Source organism: Bidens hawaiensis, unplaced genomic scaffold (genome assembly GCF_021521415.1).
Source record: "Bidens hawaiensis isolate Kalapana, Puna unplaced genomic scaffold, B.hawaiensis_p1.1 tig00001032_1, whole genome shotgun sequence".
NCBI lineage: Eukaryota > Viridiplantae > Streptophyta > Magnoliopsida > Asterales > Asteraceae > Bidens > Bidens hawaiensis.
In genome coordinates, this window is record NW_027491060.1 from 1,825,401 (window position 1) to 1,833,235 (window position 7,835).

Genomic DNA, 7,835 nt, shown 5'->3' on the forward strand with positions numbered 1-7,835 from the left:
ACAATACATATACTGATATACATTAGCTATTAATTCATCTACAAATACATATATCTCATTTCATAGTCAAATAAATGGGGCGGTTCGGTTATGACGGGCTTAAAATTATTTTCAACAAAAACCGACTTGTATTTGGTGGTTTTCAAAAATCAATTAACCGACCCATCGATTATGTCGGTTAAAATCGATTCAATTAACGGTTATGGCGGTTAATTTGCTCACTCCTTAATTCTTAATGTGAACTTAAAATTAAAGTAAATAGTAAACACACGCACATTTAATGTTTTCTAGCTTGCTTGATTTATGTAAAACACACACATTTAATGTTTTTTAGCTTTCTTGATTTATGTTAACAGTACAACCATTGAAATTGAAGTTAGCAATACGAGGCCGACTTCTGATATATGAAAGGTTACCCCACGTTTCATCACCTAAAACAGGTACAATCAATTTGTGCCATTAACCGTCAATGTCAACTTATATATATGGTCAAAAAGATAAGGCGTTGCCAGAAGATAATAAAAAAAAGAGATCATTATTATTTGTTTGACGCAATGTGAACTAATTTTTTATTTTATATTTCTCATGTAAATCAATTTTGTGTTTTCATGTAACCCTTATTTTATGTCCTATAAAACCCTACACAAGGAGGGAATATAAAACACACACTACACTCAAGAAAATGGATTTGTAAAAAATGGGTTCCATGAATATGATGAAGCCTCATGCAGTTTGCATACCATTTCCAGCACAAGGTCACATTAATCCCATGCCATTACTTGCCAAAATCCTCCATTCCAAAGGCTTCCATATAACCTTCGTCAACACCGAATTCAACCACCAACGCCTCGTTAAAACGCAGGGCTTAGACGCCCTCAACCGCTACAAATCTTTTCAGTTTGAGACCATTCCTGATGGCCTCCCGCCACCCGAAAACCTAGATGCGACCCAAGACATCCCATCCTTATGCAAGTCCACCTCTGAAACATGTCTGGAACCTTTTAAGAAGCTCCTCTCGAAACTCAACGTGTCCACAACGACACCTCCAGTGAGTTGTATAGTTGGGGACGGTGTAATGAGCTTCACACTTGATGCGGCAGATGAATTGGGTATCCCGGGAATTCTGTTTTGGACAACTAGTGCTTGTGGCTTCTTGGGTTATGCACACTATAACACACTCAGGCAAAATGAATTCATTCCACTAAAAGGTACTCAATTCAATACTAGAAAAATAGATGTTTTTATAACAAAAAGTTACGTTGGAAAAACACGTACTTGGAATCGTGTTTCAACCGTTTTCCAACAACTTTTCTTACAAAATTGCTATAAAAACATGTGACCGTAAACTTTCTACAACTTTCCTACAAAAACTTATTTTTTTTGTTGTAAATATGTTGGAACTACTTGTTGTGAGAAATTTATAGGAATATTTTTTTTGTGAGAAAATGACTTGTTTTCTAGTAGTGATATATCTTGGAGTGCATGTTATAACTTTTTTTTTCTCTTAATCATATAGATTCTGCTGATTTAACCAATGGATACTTGGACACAATAGTTGATTGCATACCTAGCATGAAAGGCATACGCTTGAAGGACATGCCATCGTTTCTTAGAAGCACAAATCCAGACGAATTCATGGTTAATTTTTGTATCCGGGAAACTGCTAAAGCCAAAAAAGCTTCGGCAGTAATAATAAACACCTTCCAAGACCTAGAGCATGATGTCTTAAACGAGCTATCTTCCATTTACACTACTGTTTTCCCAATTGGACCACTACACACCATTGCCAACAGTATGGTGGAAAAGGACCTGAAATTGTCGGGGTTCGAGCCTGTGGAAAGAAGACACAAAATGCATGGAATGGCTTGATTCAAAAGAAGCTAATTCGGTTGTTTATGTTAACTTTGGAAGCATAACCGTGATGACACCTCATCAACTGGTTGAGTTTTCATGGGGGCTTGCAAATAGCAATCAAACCTTTTTATGGGTTATTCGACCAGATTTGGTTTCTGGAGACTCCCAGATGCTACCACCAGAGTTCGTTGAAGCGACGAGAAAGAGGGGGATGTTGACGACTTGGTGCCCTCAACAAAAAGTTCTAAATCATCCATCAATTGGAGGGTTTTTAACACACAGTGGGTGGAACTCGACAATAGAGAGCATATCGTGTGGAGTTCCTATGATTTGTTGGCCGTTCTTTGCGGAACAACAGACCAATTGTTGGTATAGCTGTAATAAATGGGGCATTGGGATGGAGATCGATAGTGATGTCCATAGAAAACAAGTTGAAAATCTTGTGAACACTTTAATGGTGGAAGAAAAAGGCAAAGATATGAGAAAGATGGCTATGGTTTGGAAGAACAAGGCCGAATCCTCATCATCGGTGTTAAACATAGATAACTTGATCAACCAAGTCCTCTTTCAATCCTAAGATTCAAGTCATTGTAAAAGATCATTGCAGCATTTCAAGTCATACGTCACAATTTACAATTATTGCATTTGTTTTTGTCAATGTAATTTAAATCATACATGATCATTAATTTACACCCATGTTTTTAGAACCCTGATTGATAAGTAAAATGTTTTCTTTGATTGTAATATTAGTTATTGATTAACCTATCAAATCTATGTATGTTAAAGAAAGAAATATGCTGTGTTGTGATTATTATAAACATTATTAAAGTTTATAAAATGTAAAAATTCACAAAATAAAAGTATAAAAACATAAATGGTGTAATGATTTCCAGGTTGCTTCCAACATGTTACCTCACTATATATAGATAAATCTATGTTCCTTACTATAGAAATGACTGTCGCCATTTTAACTTTAAATGGCAGTTGTACAACCGTAGCAATATACTTTACTTTAAATCAAGTTAACTTTATTATAAAACACTCACTTTACTACAAGTCTACAACACTATACATTACTCTAAAACATATTAACTTCACTATTATAGTACTGTACTTTGTTGTAAAACCATATTCTATAATCTATAATTCGTCAAGTATGCATACTGCCGTGAAAATACGTAAAAGAAGGGATCTAGAACACACCTAATATCGTAAATGTCTTCATTGCAAGGTAATGTTTATGGATTGAACACTTGAACGAGTGTACCATATTCAGAAGCAATTATCAACATTCACATCATACAAGGACCACAAGTTTTCAAACATACAAAGTATTCGCTTCCATAAGTTTTCGCTTATATTCTTAGTTTTCGTTAAATTCCTAGTGTGGTGGCTTCATTCCTTATAGGGGTTCAACATGTTAATGATTGGTGTCAAAGAGCCGGTCAAAAATAAAATCAATTAAGTCTCCTATTCACCTTAAACTAGTCAGACAAAACAAAAATTATATGATTAAAAGTATAATAAAAAATTATTATACCACGTCCCATCGCCAAAAAAAGCCCATTCACTTGCCCATACCACCATTACTTTGATCCACTCACACATGCATGATGTTACGTACAAGTTGGGAATCTAAAGTTGACTTGAAATGCCGACGTGTGGTCAATAGGATAAGGCCTTGCGCAATTTAATTTGTCGACGACAAAATAATAATAATAATAATAATAATAATAATAATAATAATAATAATAATATTAATAATAATAATAATAATAATAATATAACAGGCATTATCATTTATCGGCGCCGTGTAAATAATCAATTTAGAGTCTCCTACTTGGGAAACTTGCATAGGTCGATTAAGAAAAGTTTGCTTTCTGGATTACCATTTACAATTCATGCATGATGAATGTAAGTGTTAATAGACTTCCTAACTGTTTAAATTTTAACAAAAATAAATATTAAGTTTCGGTTTGGTTTCAGTTATTTTGATTATAAATAAATATTGTGTAAACTAAATGTTGACCAAATGAAATCAAACTCACCTTAAGTTTCCGTTACAATTAGTTTAGCCAATCCAAATTTCTGAAAACTCTACGCTTCAAAATGATTATGTTGATTTCACTAAGCGAATCTTATTTGAATTTGCAACAGATTAACAAAAATATGGAGTTGGTGATAAATTATTATTCAAGAAACTGATGCTGATGAAATTATGTCAGTTGGTGATGACCAATTAAAATAAACAGTGAATTGTTACCCATGAATGCAAATTTAGGTAACTGACAAGCATCTGTTATGGCTATTGAGGATATACATAATAGCCACATAGTTGCAAAAGTAATTAGTTTGGAAGAAACGAGCATGCATTTAAAAGGGCTGAAATGGAGTATGTTATTGTTGTTCCTCAGTTTATAATTATGATGTCTGTTGCAGATCATGGGGTCAACCATAAGTTGAGTCATTTAACTGCTATTTTTTGGTGTCTGACGGGCATGGAGGATCACAGGTGTCTCTTGATACCCTTTTAACTGTCTTTAGTTATTAGATTTCATTTATTCAAGTATATTTAGATATGCAATTTAATAGTTCCTTTGTGTAGGTCGCAAATTACCGTCGAGAACGTATTCATGCTACTTTACAAGAGGAACTAAATGTCATGAAGCAAGAGTTGGTCAAGGGGGCGATCAACGAAAGTGTAGAAGCGAGCTGCTCATCAGGTAATTAGTTTATGTTTTTGTTCTTTCCGTTGGATGTAATTAATTGGTTGGTGTTTTTCTGAAAGGGGCCATGGTGTTCATCAGATAATTTTTTTAGTTTTTTACTAATACATGTTATAGTAAGGCATAATTAGAACAATTTATGTTGTATTTTATAGCTAATTGGTAAATTTTGTTAATAGTCCATATTATGCAAGGAGAAGTGCTAGAAACAACAGCAATCACAGTGTTTCCAGTCTCTGATCTCTCCATATGGTGACCAATTTCTAAATTTAGGGCTGCAATTTAGTGCCCTTTTTTTATCTGGTGAGATTGAACAAGATATGGCGGTTTAAATGGCTGTTTATGTTAATGTTCTTTGATTTGTGCAGCGCCATCATTCGCAGAAGGTAGCAGAATTGGCTCAATCGCCTGCGATATGCCACCTGACTTATGCCATTAATGTTTCCAGCATCTCAGGTTCCGATTGACCCTTTTTTGGGCTTCTAATGTGATGTGACTATTTGTAAAAAAGTTCCAAGTGTTTTGTAAGAAAATTGCCTCACTGCACCTTTGTATGACAATTGGCCCATGAAGCTTATGTTACACTCATTTTACTAATGCTCATCTATCACATCTATAACGTTACAAAACAAAATTTATTTCATGTATTTTTGTTTGACAATCATATAACATTGCAAGTATTGCTTTAAAGATGTTTGAACATGGACATGATGGAGCTAAAAATGATGACATAGATGACTTTTTTGATGTGACTTCCACGTATATATTGGATGAAATGTTCACCCATAGAGGAGAGTTACTATACATCTGCAGCTCAGTATAAGCCGAATGTAACAAATGGAATTGCAAATTTGATGCAAAACTAACAAAATCTTTCATCATTATTTGTTTCCGAGTTTCACGAAACAAGAGAAACACTAAATTTATGTAGTTTTGTTAAAAAAGTAGTTCGCTTTTAGTTTTTACCACAGTGCTAAGTAAATGAGAAACAAAAAAATCACCATTTTATCTCTACCTTAATGACAAGTACTAAAATAGCATAATTTTGAAAACATTAGGTGTTAATTTGCAAGAAATTTAAAAAATGTACTAAAGTTGAGTAGTTGGTCAAACCTTAGGTATGAAAATAATACTTAACTCAATAACGAATAAAATCCAAACTATGTTATATCCCAATTAACAAAATGGTTTTGATCCATGACCTACGGATAGTTAGAATGAATGAAATAAGAGATTATGATTCATGAGAAATGTAGACTTGACTAGAGGTGAGTAACAACCGAATCGTTAACGGAAGGAACCGAAAACCGACAGAACCGAACCGAAGTAATCGAAATAACCGAAAATAACCGAACCGCACTGAATTCTTCATTTTATCATATTTTCCAGCCTTATTTTCCTCTATTCCATGTATTATACGTATTAATAGTTTAGTAATATTATTTTCATGTATTTATATTTCTAATCCGTATACTAATATCTCAATTTCATATATTTATACTTTTATTTCATGTAGTTATAATAATAATAATAATAATAATAATTGGTGACCATTTTTCATTCTTTAAAGGAATGAAAGTAAAAGCATATGGTGAAAAAATGTAACCTATATAATAAAGGAAACTATAATACCTTCTCAATCACCCAAAATTATATTTTCTCTCCCATTACTTATTTAGGGTTTTCTATTTTACTTTTCTTTATATTTATCTCCTCTATTGTTAGATTCTATTCCACGGGTATCATATCTATCATCTTCACAATTCCTTTTCTCCATCTCCAGCAATTAATACAAATTAGTTTGATTGGGATGCCCATTGAGGTCAATCGGTCCTGCGATATCAATTCTGGCTATTTAATGGGTGTTAATCGAGAACAATTGGATGGGTATTAATCGGCTGTTTGAATAATCGTTGAATCAGAATTTATACCCAATATATTTCAATTAAATCGATGATTAATCATCCTCTTGATTCGCAATATGTGAAGGTATGCTATTTAACTTTTAGTTTTTTGTTTCCTAATATTTTTTTCCTCTTCTCCAGCCAACGATTTAGGGTTTTTAAGCGGTATGTTTATTGTGGTTATAATGTTAATTGATTTACTTTTCCTAATTCGAAGTTTATATTTGTAATCACCAGTTGATTTTAATTTGACATTCAAATTTTCGCTTTGGGTCAAGTTGGTTAGTTTGGGTCAGATCACATTAGTAATACTTTGTCGTTACCACCGGTAAAACCAACAATTATATAAAGTTTTGTGGTAGTCATGAAAGAACCGTCAAATAAGTGTATTTTTGTTTCTGGTATTGCAATTCATTGGTCTTTCATTTTATTTTATTTTTGTAACTTCATAGTGAAGTTTTTTAAGAATCAAATACCCAGAATTGATATGAGATGTAAATGAGTTAAGAGTTATGGTGTATTTTATTTTATTTTTTTTTACCAGCAAAACCTACTTTCATTAACCAACAACAATAGCAGCATACTTTGTTAAAGTTCAGCAAGGAGCTGACATTAAGCGTGAATTAACATAAAAACCAACTATAAGCAAACCCCCGGTCAACGTTCCCTATTAGATTTGTGTTAATTAATTTTTGACCCAAATTGGATATGCAAGCATTGTGCAAATTAAGGTTCATAACTTACTAAAGCCTATAAATGTATTAGAACCACTATTCATATCCTGTTGTAATAATAGATCATCATCATCATCATCGTACTCAGTATATCCCACCAATAGCAATGCTATGGTAGGGTCTGAGGAGGGTAAGATGTAGACAACCTTACCTCTACCCCATAGGGATAGAGAGGCTGCTTCCGATGAGACCCCCGGCTCGATAGTAGTTTTGCATCAAGCCTTGGACATAAGGCACATAGCACTCAATCATCGGGACACCGGCTGATTGGTGCATGTGCCCTTGTCTTTCGGCTATCAACGCCACCACATGATGCCTGAATAACCTTCCCCCACTTTTAACGTTATTTTCACGAGATTAGTAAAATAACGTTAAAATTAGTGCAATTTTACTTTTGCCCACCCGAGAGTTCACACATATATACATTATATGCGTGCACCGCCAGCAGGGCAATGTTGTAATAATAGATGAAATTCACATTTAAATTTGGAATTTTTGTATTTGGTGGACGGTTTAAACTAACATTTTGGCTTATTGTAGTTGGAGGGAGTTTGGTTACATGTACTGATTAATCTTTTGATAGTGTATTCTCTCTTTCCTGTACACATTAGTCTACT

The 7,835-nt window shown here is 33.6% G+C and overlaps 1 pseudogene across 1 annotated transcript; it reads left to right on the forward strand.

The window, feature by feature from the left end:
* Positions 1-451: 451 nt before the first annotated feature.
* LOC143554857 (7-deoxyloganetin glucosyltransferase-like) lies at positions 452-2,561 on the forward strand (annotated as a pseudogene). Its single transcript, XR_013139092.1, has 2 exons — positions 452-1,208; positions 1,517-2,561. The product of XR_013139092.1 is annotated as a 7-deoxyloganetin glucosyltransferase-like (transcript).
* The last annotated feature ends 5,274 nt before the right edge of the window (positions 2,562-7,835 follow it).